Below are 13,265 nucleotides of genomic sequence, written 5' to 3' on the forward strand. Positions count from 1 at the left end.
GCTCCATGATGGCTTCACTGTATTACGGGATGCTTGGTACCAAACATCTCATCTAAATAAACCTGCACAGATTCCAGTGCCTGATTTATTAATAATTGCACACAGAGGGCCCCTCAGAGGAGTCCACTGAAACCTACAAACCCTTAGTGTGGTCACTAACTAGTATAAGCCAGCCTGTCACCACCAGACAGAGTTCTGATCTCATGGGGTGAGCACCAGAGTTCTCAGTGGTCGAGAACAAAGATTGTCCTGGGCGGAGGTGTTCATGCCTTCCCCTAATCAGGAAAAGCCATCCGTGGTGGGAAGCTTCAATAGCCTTACCTCCTTTAAAACGTGACCCCCAGCTTCTCCTAATAGAAGGAGCAGACCCCTGCCCCTCCTGTCCTCGCCACAGTTTGGCGGGAAGACAGGATGGAAAACTTAGAAAGAATAGGAGGTGTGCCCCCCTCTGCTAACTCCACCCCCCAGTTGCTGGAGGAGAAGTGCAGCACATTTTTCAGTGCCCACCATCTTGAAGATGGTGGGACATCTCCAATCAGGGCTAGGACTATGTCCCCCTCCCACAGGAGGTGGGAATAATAGAGGGTGTAGACGACCCAGGTAAGGGGCCCATTGGCCACTACCTGTCACTCCCTTGTAAATGCCCCTAAATTTAGGGATAAGGTGGCACCCCCAGACCCAGAACAGTAGCATCCATGGTCACAAGAAGAAGACAAACAAAGAATAGCTGTTCGACAGAGAACTGCAGACCTCATGGTAGACGTTGGGCGCAAAATCTGGCCTGTCACCACAGAATTTGACAATCGCCATGCTCCGTTGCTGTATGGCCTCCACAAACCCCCGGAGCATCGTAAGCACCTTACAAATCACTGGAGAAACTCCCTTGAGATAGAGGTACTATCTCCCGGCAGCAACTGGCCCCTCAAACAGAAAAGTCTGGTCAAGCATCATCCAGCTTCCCAGTTCGACCGACATCTCAAAGTGCCAGCCGAATGTGCACTTGCTCTGGGGGGTCAGAACGGCCTCTGCACCAAGTCTCGAGGCCCCAGGAGGACCCACCATAGCTGAAAGGCAACACTACCAGGGGCACCTCAACCCTTGCTGCAAAAACCTAAAAAAACGAGTCCAGGCAGACTCCAACTCTACAGCGAGCCAGCAACCTATGAGGGACATCAGGACTCAGGAGACCTATCCCAGCAGTAGCCCAACAGCACCAGAATTGTCGCTACAAGGTGCCAGCCCCTGACAGAAAGGTGCTTCTTTATGCCCAGCTGCAACTCTTCACTGCCCCCGATTGTGCTTTTATTATATTACGAAAAGTATTTACCTTGTTCTTGAAGTCCTTGGTCTAAATATTTATATAAAAATAAGTTTTCTAATTTGGTCTCGACTTCATTCCTTGGGAGTGTGTATCATTTATTGCCTCTGCAAGTACAACAAATGCTTAGTACTACCCTCTGATAACCCTAACTGTTCGCCCACACTAACACAAAAATAGAGCATTAGTATTATCTACTTTTGCCTCTGTAAACCACTGAGGGTCTCTTCTAGCTCTCTGCACAGTGTAACCTATTGTGGTGCACCTTATATACTTCAAAAGAGTCCTCAGAAAGTTGCAAAAAGCCAGTCAAAAAATGACTTCGGGTCGCTCAGACTGAGTTAGGGCCAGCTGGCACCGAAAGGAAAAAACTGATGTCAGCGCACCGGGGTGGCGCCTATATTGGTACCGCAAATGTCACTTCCAGCATTGATGACGCCAATGTGGAGCCAAATTATGCCACATAACAACGCGCAGGGGTATGGAGCAAAAAAACTAGTCCAGGCAGACTCCAACTCTACAGCGAGCCAGCACCCTATGAGGGACATCAGGACTCAGGAGACGTATCCCAGCAGTGGCCCAGCAGCACCAGAATTGTCGCTACAAGGTGCCAGCCCCTGACAGAAAGGTGCTTCTTTACATGCCGTTGCCCAGCTGCAATTCTTCACTGCACCTGATTGTGATTTTATTATATTACGAAAAGTATTTACCTTATTCTTGAAGTCCTTTGTTTAAATATTTATATAAAAAGAAGTTTTCTAATTTGGTCTCGACTTTATTCCTTGAGAGTGTTTTTTTTTATTGCCTCTGTAAGTACAACAAATGCTTAGTACTACCCTCTGATAACCCTAACTGTTCGTCCACACTACCACAAAAATAGAGCATTAGTATTATCTACTTTTGCCTCTGTAAACCACTGAGGGTCTCTTCTAGCTCTATGCACAGTGCACCCTATTGTAATGCAATATATATACTTCAAAAGAGTCCTTAGAAAGTTGCAAAAAGCCAGTCAAAAAACTACTGAGGGTCGCTCAGACTGGGTTAGAGTCAGCTGGCACCGAAAAGAAAAAAATGATGTCAGCGCACCGGGGTGGCGCCTATATTGGTACCGCGAATATCACTTCCAGCATGGATGACGCCAATATGGAGCCGAAAAATGCCACCTAACAACCCGCAGGGGTACAGAGCAAAAAATCTTCCAGATCCAGTCTGGCGCCTGGGGATACAAATACAACAAGTGGGGTTTTTAGTGTTTCAGAAAAGGTTGGGCACACTACCTAGTGTGAACGTTAATGTGTACTGATTGCTAAGTTAAGGCGTTGTGCAGAAAGGCGAGCGGATAAGACCCCTTAACCGCTCTAAAGTAGGTCAGTCACCTAACCTACGGGACAATGTAGAACAGCAATCCCCTTGCACACAACAATCGCGATATTTCAACAGTGGTTAAGAAGTTTACAACATTCTATGCATAGAACCAAAAATTAAGACAATTGCACTCCTGTTCTGTTTCTTAGGTAATGGATGTAGGTTTATTGGTTCCACAACCAGCCGACACGTGTTTCGTCGCGTGGGAACAAAATCACTGCGAGTCCTCAGGGCTGGGAAAGAAGCACAAAAGTACAGATATGGAACACTTGGTCATATTCAGTGCATGTACATACGATTTTACATTTACATGCACTAGCTACAGTAATGGGTATGTCCAGTGATCAAGGAGTCAAAACAGAAAGATCCCACAAACCGTGGTTGGAAGGTTCCATCAACCGTGAAGATAGTGGCGGTATGGAGAACATATAATTTTAGTGGTGAACATAAGCTTATATCAAAAGATCACATGCTCCATATAAAACACATTGGTCAGGAATAAAACTGTGGGATGTTGGAGAGCTTTATATTCTGACAGATAAAAAGCTTCACTAAAAAATAGAAAAAAGGAACACCACAAAAAGGCCTAGTACGGCGGCGTGACATGCACCTTTCGAAGTCACTCTCATGTCTGTTGTGTGAAGTGAACGCATGCATGCCCAATCTCAGCCATCACTGTGAAAGAAATTATTTGCACGCTAAGAAACTCTCATACCTTATGACACGACCTAAAATCCTATAGGTCTGAAGTGATGTGTCTACACAGTCTATTAGCTGCAGTGGGGAAGATAAATTAAGGGGGCGGGGGTTATTTTGGAGGGAAGGAAAGAAGGGAGAAGATGAACCAGGGAAAACATTTGTTGGTGTTTACCCCTAGTCACGTGTATCTGTAGATCCACAGATATCATTAGACTACTGACTTGATGTCTAGCATACTGTATGCAGACATACACAAGAAAAGTAACCTCTCACCGTATGAACTTGGTAGTCCTACACGTCCCAGCCGGGAATGTGTACCATAGGGAAGGAGAAAAAAACGCTTTTAGCGTCTAGGGAGGTTACAGGTGTGGTGGTACCTTCCTGTACAGAATATAAACAAGCATTTACAATGCAACGGTTTCGCCTTCGGAAAAGTTAGAGCTATTGGCATTGTAAATGACAAACTTTTTATTTATGTGTTGGTTTTGAAAACAGATAAATAATCGGCATTGTCATTTACAATGCCAATAGCTTACTCTGTCGCAAATGCGAGACGTTTTGCATTTGCACACACACACACACACACCCACACACACACAAGAGCCCCCCACACACACACGAGGCCCACACACACATCACACAAGAGCTGATAATTAATACAGCAAGAAAGAAGAAACAATGGCAGTGCTTCCGGGTGGGGGTAAGTGGGGTGGCAAAGTAAGCAAACCTGATTAGAGACCGAGAAATGCTAACATTTGCAAAGCAAGTTAAAGATGAGTGCGAGGAAAATTGGATAAGGGCGAAACAAAGGAAGAAAAAGCACGTAACAAAAGAAAGAAAGATAGAAAAGAAAAATGGAAGAATGGAACAAGAGATGAAGGGAACTCTCTTATTACTGCCATTGTTTCTGTAATTATGTTTTACTATGCCTATTATGCGCAATAAAGCTCTCTAAACTTAAAAAAAGACGGTCTGTATGGGCGAAAAGTTTAATACAACATCCCTCTCAGATGCCTGTCAAAGTGCAAAACGAGGAAGGTACCCTCAAACAGGGACGCGGGTCGCGCCCGCCTTAATTTGGGTACACGTCCGATGTGTTCTCTATTTAATATCGTTTTCTGATGTCCTGCATCGCCCACTCTTCCCGCGACCCCCACCCAGCCCTTTTTACAGCCCCATTATTCAGACACCCTCACCTGGCTGCCCCTCTCTTCAAGCCAGATTCACCTCCCCCGTCAGGTGCGGTCCCCGGGCGGCCCGTATCCTGCCCGGCTGCTTCCCATCTCCTGGCGCTGCAGACTCAGCGGTTTCGCAGCACTTCCTGCAGAGCACGACGCAGCACTCTGGTGAACTTTTCCTCCAGGGTTCCAGTTGCTGATTGAGGACCGACCCTTCTCCCTACTCCTGCCACGAGCGGGGGGAGGTGGCTGCAACCCCCGAGCTCCAGTGGATGTGTCTTCTGTCCACTGCCTGCCCCGCTGGGTAATTTGGAATTGGTGAATGTTTGTTGACAGTAAAGGCTGCCCGTGCTCTACCAGTCTGAAGGTGTCTCTTCCGGCGAGCATCGCAGGGAGCCAGTACGCCACCCAGAAACAACAGCACAGAAAGTTCTGTTCTGACAAAATAAACACTCCTGCCATGTCCAATAGCTATAGCAAATAAAGTAGGGTAAGACATGCCACAGCCCAGGACTTAAGACAGCACCAAATAAAACAAGAAGCACGTGCACACGGACAGCGGGAGGAGGGACGGGCTTGTTATGTATGTATTTTATCTTGTACTATAGGGCTCACGGACAGCGGGAAGGGGCGGGCACACGGACAGCGGGAGGGGGGGCGGGCACACAGACTGCGGGAGGGGGGGCGGGCGGGCACACGGACAGCGGGAGGGGGGGCGGGCGGGCACTCGGACAGCGGGAGGGTGGTCAGGAAACAGACAGCGGGACAGGGAACAAGACGAACAATGAACACCAACATCAAGTAAAAAAAATAAATAAATACACGCCCACAGTGGCCACGTCTTCTTGACGTTGCGGAGAGGGAAAGAATCGGCGGAACGCCCACCAATCGCCTCGGGAAATGACGGACAGTTCTCTCTTCCAATGGCTAGCCTCCATTTATGGAGCTAGCCAATGGAAGAGAGAGGCGGAACATTAGATTTCGCCTGCGCCGAAAAGCTGCGCAGAGCGCAGCTTTTGACGAGGCGAAACCTAAAAAGGGCATGTGTGTGTCAGAAGGAACCTCTGTTCTTCGGCTCTCTTTAGGTAACGCCTTGTTTTGTACCTGGCGTTATATCATCTTAAAATCACCACTCACCGTAAATATGAGTGACAACCGAAGTGGGATTAATTATATCTTCTAGTAGTGGTCTCCTAACGAGAATCTGAGTTCATGAGCAAACGGGTTGAGAATGTTCGATCGGCCGTGCTAGGAAGAAAAATGCAAGTGTCTCAAACTTACAGTATGTTATAAGTCCTGAAGTCTGATGAGAACAGACGGTTGGTCAACAATCTCTAGAGTTATAATGTAGATCCAAATACCTTAATGAGTGTGCTCATCAAGCCTCTAACCGGGAGGGGATACACCTACAGGCTCCGGTTCACGCGGGTATGTCGTAAATCCGGAAGTGTCTGCAGGGGCAAAACCGACAGTGAATCGGCATTATCAGCAGTTCCTGTGAGTGTTACCATTACGGTTACAGATCAGGAAACTTTCCTGTCTCACATCGTAAGTGAACTCACCATAAACACAGTATCCCTCCTCCTTTGGTTCCGGGTCCCCGTGTTCCAAATACGGACACGTGACCGGAAGGAGACTGGGATTAAATACCCTCGTTCGCTGAAAGACTAGAACGTAAATGGCAATGCCGGAATTGGCCATTAATACATTCTTGCGGCACCTCGTATCGAGTCCCGTGGGTGCCGGCAATAGAATTCATGTGTGAAATCAACCCGAAAGAAAAGAACCCTGTTCCATAATGTTTTAGGTGAGAGGTTGTTGAGGAACAAAATCTATCCTCATCTCATGAGACTTGCTGTCATGCGGAAAGTAAATTTAGATCAGCGGGAACAAAACTACTAAGGCTGTGAATCCAACTGGTCAGTGAATCGCGAGCAAGTTAACAGTATTCAGCCGCACCAAATGTGTCATAGAGGACACGAAGAGCACCCACCTCCAATTGACTTCGTGACTCAAATACAGTATTGCAGAGAATTATTCCTGTACATTGTTGAACTTCAGGAAGTATATGGCATCACGTGGTGAATTACATCTATTTCTATATACAGATTAAGGTTATGGAAAACAGTCATAAGCAAGATTGTACATAATTATTAAGAACAATGTAATTTGGATATAATACATCAGTTAGTAACTTGGACTTATTTGGAGAAAGATATTTGTGATAAACGGTCACCAATGAAGTCTCAGGTTATACCTATCTTGTATCGAACAACGAACACTTACACGCCCAAGGCAACCCCTGATAATATGTAACTAGGTCAATCAGTCTCCTAGGAAGAATTGTAACTCCGGGTCATAATTGAGCCCGTGTTCAATGCAATGTAAACGCATTATCCACATTGCTTCCTTTCGCCTCAGTGTAAGTTCGCGATTTCCACCTCTGATATTTAGTGGAATAACATCAATGCCAAAGAAGCAAACTTTAACATCGTCCTCCATAGGCTGGCATTCTGCAACATGCAGTGCCACTGGATATTTGGGGTCTCTTCTTTGTATAGCCCTCATGTGTTCTGCCATCCTGTCTTTGAGAGCCCTAATGGTGCTACCCACATAATATTTGCCACATTGGCATTCTATGATGTAGACAACAAATTTGGTCATACAGGTAATGTTCTGCTTGATGTTATGGGTTTCCTTCTCAAATCCTGTAAATGTTTTAGTCCGATGTATCCCCCACCTGCACATTGAGCAGAAACCGCAACTAAAAAAAACGTTGCTGTGTCTTGTCATCCAGTTATTGACAGTGGTGTTGCCGGGGACAGTGGGACTGAGTCTATTTCTCAATGTTTGTCCTTTCCTGTATGTGATTGCTGGCCTATCTGGAATCCATTCTTTCACTGTGGAGTCTGTTTTTAAAAGATTCCAGTGTTTGTTAAAACTTTTTCTCACAGTGTTATGTAATGCGCTGTATTCTGTTATAAGTCTCACAATGTTTTTAGAGGACTTAGGCTCAGTTCGTTTCTTGAGACTGTCTGGTCTCTTAGTTTTCCTTACTCTCTTTCTTGCTCTATTTATTGTTACCTCAGAATAGCCTAGTCTTGAGAACCTATCACTCATGTTCAAGATGCAATTGTTAAATTCTGTATGTTCACTACGATTCCATCTTGCTCGGAGAAATTCACCATAAGGGATAGAACGTATTTGATGTAGTGGATGTGAGCTTGATGCGTGCAAAATAGCATTGCAAGAGGTCGGTTTCCTATAGAGTCTAATGTGTAGTGCATTGTCTTTAATATAAAATTCTAAATCCAGAAATTCTATGCTACTCTTGCTGTGTTGCATCGTGAACCTGATCTCCCAAGTGTTACTGTTGAGGTAATCAAAAAAGTTTTGTAGCAATTCTTCAGAACCAGACCAAAGTAATATGCAATCATAAATATAACGACCCCAGAAAATAATGAAGTCGATATATTGTGATCCTTTGGTTCCCCAGATAAGGTCCGCCTCCAGAGCTCCCATGAAGAGGTTAGCAAAGGAGGGGGAGAATTTAGAACCCATGGCCACCCCTCTTTTTTGTTGGTACCATTTGCGGTCGACCATGAAGAAATTATTAGTGAGGATAAGGTCCATCATGGATACCAACATATTTGTATGTGCCCATAGTGAGGCTGTTTTATTAGACAATGTCTTATTCATAGCTTCCTTACCAAGATTGGGGTTAATACTAGTGTACAAAGACACCACATCCATTGTTACCAATGTGGTGCCTTGTTGCCACTCCATGTCTGTCAGTATGCTCAGGATGTGTTTTGAATCTTGTATATAGGAGGGCAAATTCTTCACCAGGGATCCCAAAAAAAGGTCAACATATTCTGCTATTCTTTCTGTTGGTCCCCCTATCCCCGAGACTATAGGTCTGCCAGGAGGAAAGGGGAGATCTTTATGTATCTTGGGCAGTGTGTATAACCAGGGAAAGGATGGTCTGGATACTTTCAAGTAAAGGTACTCATCATTGTTCAAGAGGCCAGATTGCTTCCAAATAAGAAGTTTCTCATTAATTATCAAAGTCAAAGGACCCATGGGGTTCTGTGCCAATTGTTCATAACAAGAGTTATCGCTCAACTGGTTCAGAATCTCTTCATTATAATCCGTAAGATTCATCACCACGATGTTGCCCCCCTTGTCTGCTTCCCTAATGATAATATTAGGGTTGTTACTCAAGATTGAAAGTGCAGTGCGCTCCCCCTTCGTGAGGTTGTCTCTATACTTAAAAGTCGAATCTAGATTTTTGGTTTTGACCTTGTTGAGATCTTCTAGGATGTGTCTATGGAAGTTATCTATGGCAATGCCCCAGGTAACGTGGGAGTCCATTTGGATTTACATTTTAAGCCACTGGCCACCCCATAATCTGTCTCAACATCAAGCTCCTCGAGAAGCCTCTCCATGCCATAAGGACTCTCCTCATGGTCTGCCAAGGAAAGAAGCAAGTGTGTTGATTGCACATGTTTTATTGTCAATTGTTCAACATCAAAAACAGTAGGAATATTCTTAGACTGTTTATTAGTTGCCTTTTGTCCAGCAAAATATTTTTTTAATTTCAGGTTTCGAACAAATTTAAAAACATCAATTTTAATTTGGCAAATGTCTCCTGTAGAATAGGGATTTTAAGCTAAAGCCTTTACTAAGCAGGGATGTCATATCTGTAGTTAATGGAAAAGAGGAGAGGTTGATAACCTGTACTTCTTGGTTACCAGTATTCAATTCCTCATGGTCCCTGACCTCAGTTTCCTGCGGTAATCTTCGTTGTTTCCCCCGCCTGCCCCTGTGGGTTTTGGGTCTAGTACGTTTCTTGGTGGTGGCGCCCTGTTGCCTTTCCTGATGCGCTGCATCTCTAATAAAAAAGTCGAGCTAGTGGTACCAGTACTGCCTGTTAGCTCAGTCTCTGGCTCACAGAGTGCAGACGTACTCAAGGACGTATTGCTCGATGTTGCCGAGCTATTGGTGGTGGATCTCCCTGCTTGCATCCCTTGCTTGTTACTGGGGATCATAGAGTCATATTTACGTGCGTAGGTAAAAACCCTAACGTCCCTATATTCTGCCTCGTCCCTTTTTAATTGGCATGCCTTTCTGTTTTTGATTTCAGCTTGATGTTTCAAAAGGATCTCATCCAGTATGGTGTAGTTTTTAACTGTTGCTGTTCTATTTTATAGTGAAGCTTTTTATCTGTCAGAATATAAAGCTCTCCAACATCCCAGTTTTATTCCTGACCAATGTGTTTTATATGGAGAATGTGATCTTTTGATATAAGCTTATGTTCACCACTAAAATTATATGTTCTCCATACCGCCACTATCTTCACGGTTCATGGAACCTTCCAACCACGGTTTGTGGGATCTTTCTGTTTTGACACCTTGATCACTGGACATACCCATTACTGTAGCTAGTGCATGTAAATGTAAAATCGTATGTACATGCACTGAATATGACCAAGTGTTCCATATCTGTACTTTTGTGCTTCTTTCCCAGCCCTGAGGAGTCGCACTGATTTTGTTCCCACGCGACAAAACACGTGTCGGCTGGTTGTGGAACCAATAAACCTACATCCATTACCTAAGAAACCGAACAGGATTGCAATTGTCTTAATTTTTGGTTCTATGCATAGAATGTTGTAAACTTCTTAACCACTGTTGAAATACCGCGATTGTTGTGTGCGAGGGCATTGCTGTTCTACATGGCGCCTGGGGATATTCTAAGGAAGGAATCTGCAGCCAGAAGTCTCTATCAAATATGTGTATTTAATGGAATGTTAATGTCATGTACGGATTGCAACCGATTGCTAGTGAGAAATTAATTGCAGAGTTTGAGTCTCAAATACAACAAATGGTAATGATAGCGAAACTTAAAGAAAAAAACATATCCTTTCCGCTGGCACACTGCTATGAAACCGGATAGACGCTTTCATGCTCCTAAAGTAATCACCCCTACAGCCGTGTAAACTTCTTGGCAGCGGTCAACAACAATGATCCTCTCTTCATGAAGCGAGACATGCACTTCGGCCAAAATATCGCACAGGTGCAGGAAACTGATTATTTGTACAGTTACAACTGTAGTACAGTTACAACTGCATAACCAACCGTGGGGAGAAACTACAGGTAACAGCAGTCACCCTATACTCCTGCAGTTGGTCGACAGCACCCTCCACCAAGCCGCCCCTTACTCTAAATTAGCAACAGCAAGGTTCGCAAAGGTAAAACGCACTGGTGGATGTTAGAAGCTGGAGACAAGTGTGTTCCACCAGTGTTAAATTAAGAGTAAGGATGCTTGGAGCAACTAGAATCAAAAGTGGCTTGCGAGGTTCAATCTGAAGTTGATACTTGTGCTGATTAGAAGGTGAAGCAAGGCACTAAATGGCACTCGTCACCATGTTGCAAGAAATAGGAAACGCACATCTACTTTATTTCATCACAGTGTCAAACAGAATGTATAGAACAGTACCTCACGTGGCGGGTAAGGCATTCTAAAGGTGACAAAGGAGACAGACTATAAGAATATGGAAGGGTGAAAAGAAGAAATTAGCCCCAGCAAGTTTGGTGGGCAGAACATTCTCTGCTTTTTGGGTTAAGTCCCCACATCCACCAAACTCTAAATGAGGCCCTTAGCGCCTTTATAAAAAACATATCTTCTGAGCACTTATCCGACCCCCGCTATTGGGCATCTCTCAACCCGCTTGTAGGAACAATCACAACAGGCAGGCACCACCGCATAACGTAACCTAACTTAATATTCAGCATTGGTGAAACCATAATCGAATCAGCAAAAATCAGACACCATGGGCTGAAACACAATCACTCGAGTACATCACAAATCCCCCAGTACTGGAAGGCAATTTTCCAAGACTGAAACAATGTTAAGTAAGCATGTGTACTCCTTATGGACCGGAGACTTACCCCCAATGGTCGAATAAGGCGGGATCAACAAGGCAAGCCATGACACTATTTTCTTTTATTTAATATAATCCATTACCCTGCTTTCTTATTATAAAAATGCATCCCAGGATGGCAGAAATTGCCAAGGCCTGTAGATAAGGCACGGACGTTCAGGGACGGGTGGGATGGGCAGAAAAAGAAATTCTGTCTTTTCCTTCTTCCCCGGAGTAGACAAGCACAGTATCCACTCCTCCAGCTCTGTAGCTGGCAGCTCCCACCCCCTTCTTCCTCTTATTCCCTCTCTTTCGGTCTCTGTCTCGCTCCTTCTCACTTGCTGGAAACCCTGACTTCAAGGAAAGGCTTTTAGCCTCTCTTTCCTCTACTCTCGTTCATTTGTTTCCCAAGTGAAATTTATCCAAAAAAGAAAGACACTTTAGCTGGAAATGTAATCTTTTTCAGACATTTTTCTCTTTCAAAGTACAGCCTCTGGACCGAGAGAAGAGAAAAAAAGGTTAAAAATATGAAAAATAACTTAATAACTAAATAAAGCAAGAGACAGTGGTCGAAAAGTGGCCAGATTGGTTTTATTCACACCCAAACACATTAGCGCCACTTTACAGAGTTTGCGAGTGAAGCACTACTTTTGTTGCATTGTCTCTCATTGTACAGCATTGTTTTCCCCGGGTGGGGAAGTGCACCATTCCAGGAGGTACTGCAATACCAGGTTGATGCATAGAGTAGACAAAGAAAGCCCCTATTCCCTCTCCCTGATCCAAAAATCAATTTAATTTTGGTCATAGGGCTCATAGTAGAAATTAAACTAATAAGAACAATTTTTGTTTCTTCTTTTGTCAGGCATTTGTGTCTGGTTCAGATACATACAATCGCCACCTTCTGCAAAGACCAATTTGTTCGTAACTTGTAGGTAACAAACTTGTCAAGTGCACAAGCTATCTCTTTGACCTTGTTTCAAAATGAAATTAAATTTAAAGTTGTAACGAGCGCTTATACCCGAGGGTGTCTAGGCTTGGCGGCTCTCCAGTATTTGCTAACCAGAGGTGTTGCTGGATTAGTACGATGGGCTAGTTATTAAACAGCCTGGTTTTTAAGAGCTTGTGGAACGCCAAAAGGTTATTTTTCTTCTTGGGCGCCAGAGGGAGTGAGTTCCACAGACTAGCAGTGGCCTCAACAAAACTTTTCCCCCCATGGGGCAGTTTTGGCCCTAGGGATTACGAGATTGGGGGTGGCCGCTGAGCGGAGTGGCCTCCCTGGGACATACCAAACTGGTTGTAAAATAATCAGGGCCAAGTCCATGTAATGCTTTAAAATCGATGCAAAGGGCCTTAAATTCAATTAGTCTTTTAACTGGTAGCTAGTGCAATATTAGGAGGGCATGAGCCACTGATTAGTGTTTCGGGATGGCAAGTAACAGACGAGCTGCTGCATTTTGGAGCACTAGCATTTTGTTAAGAAATCATGATTGTATATTGAGAAAAAGCATGCTGCAGTAATCAATTTTTGACAGGATAAGTGCCACAGCTTTCTGAAGATGTAATGGAAAAAACAGGAGGAGATGATCGCATTTATTTGCGCTTCGAAGGACAGTTTGGTGTCAAAGTAGACTCCTATGTTTTTCACCTTCGTGACTGGGATGGAGATTTCTCCCAATTCATGTGGCCACCAACTTGGTGTCCAGAAGGAGATATTGCATCTAAAGAGAAGCACCTGATTACTTAATCATTCAGCCTTGCGCGGGGCACATCGAGGTTGGCCTCA

At 44.4% G+C, this 13,265-nt stretch overlaps 1 protein-coding gene and 1 pseudogene across 1 annotated transcript in view; both read right to left on the bottom strand.

Annotated features, from left to right (window-relative positions):
* PIGL (phosphatidylinositol glycan anchor biosynthesis class L) overlaps window positions 1–13,265 on the bottom strand; it is a 456,545-nt gene that overhangs the window by 81,430 nt on the left and 361,850 nt on the right. The window lies entirely within an intron of this gene.
* On the bottom strand, window positions 12,177–12,348 carry LOC147730275 (U2 spliceosomal RNA; annotated as a pseudogene).

This window comes from Lissotriton vulgaris, chromosome 2_1 (genome assembly GCF_964263255.1).
Source record: "Lissotriton vulgaris chromosome 2_1, aLisVul1.2, whole genome shotgun sequence".
In the NCBI taxonomy this organism is placed as follows: Eukaryota; Metazoa; Chordata; class Amphibia; order Caudata; family Salamandridae; genus Lissotriton; species Lissotriton vulgaris.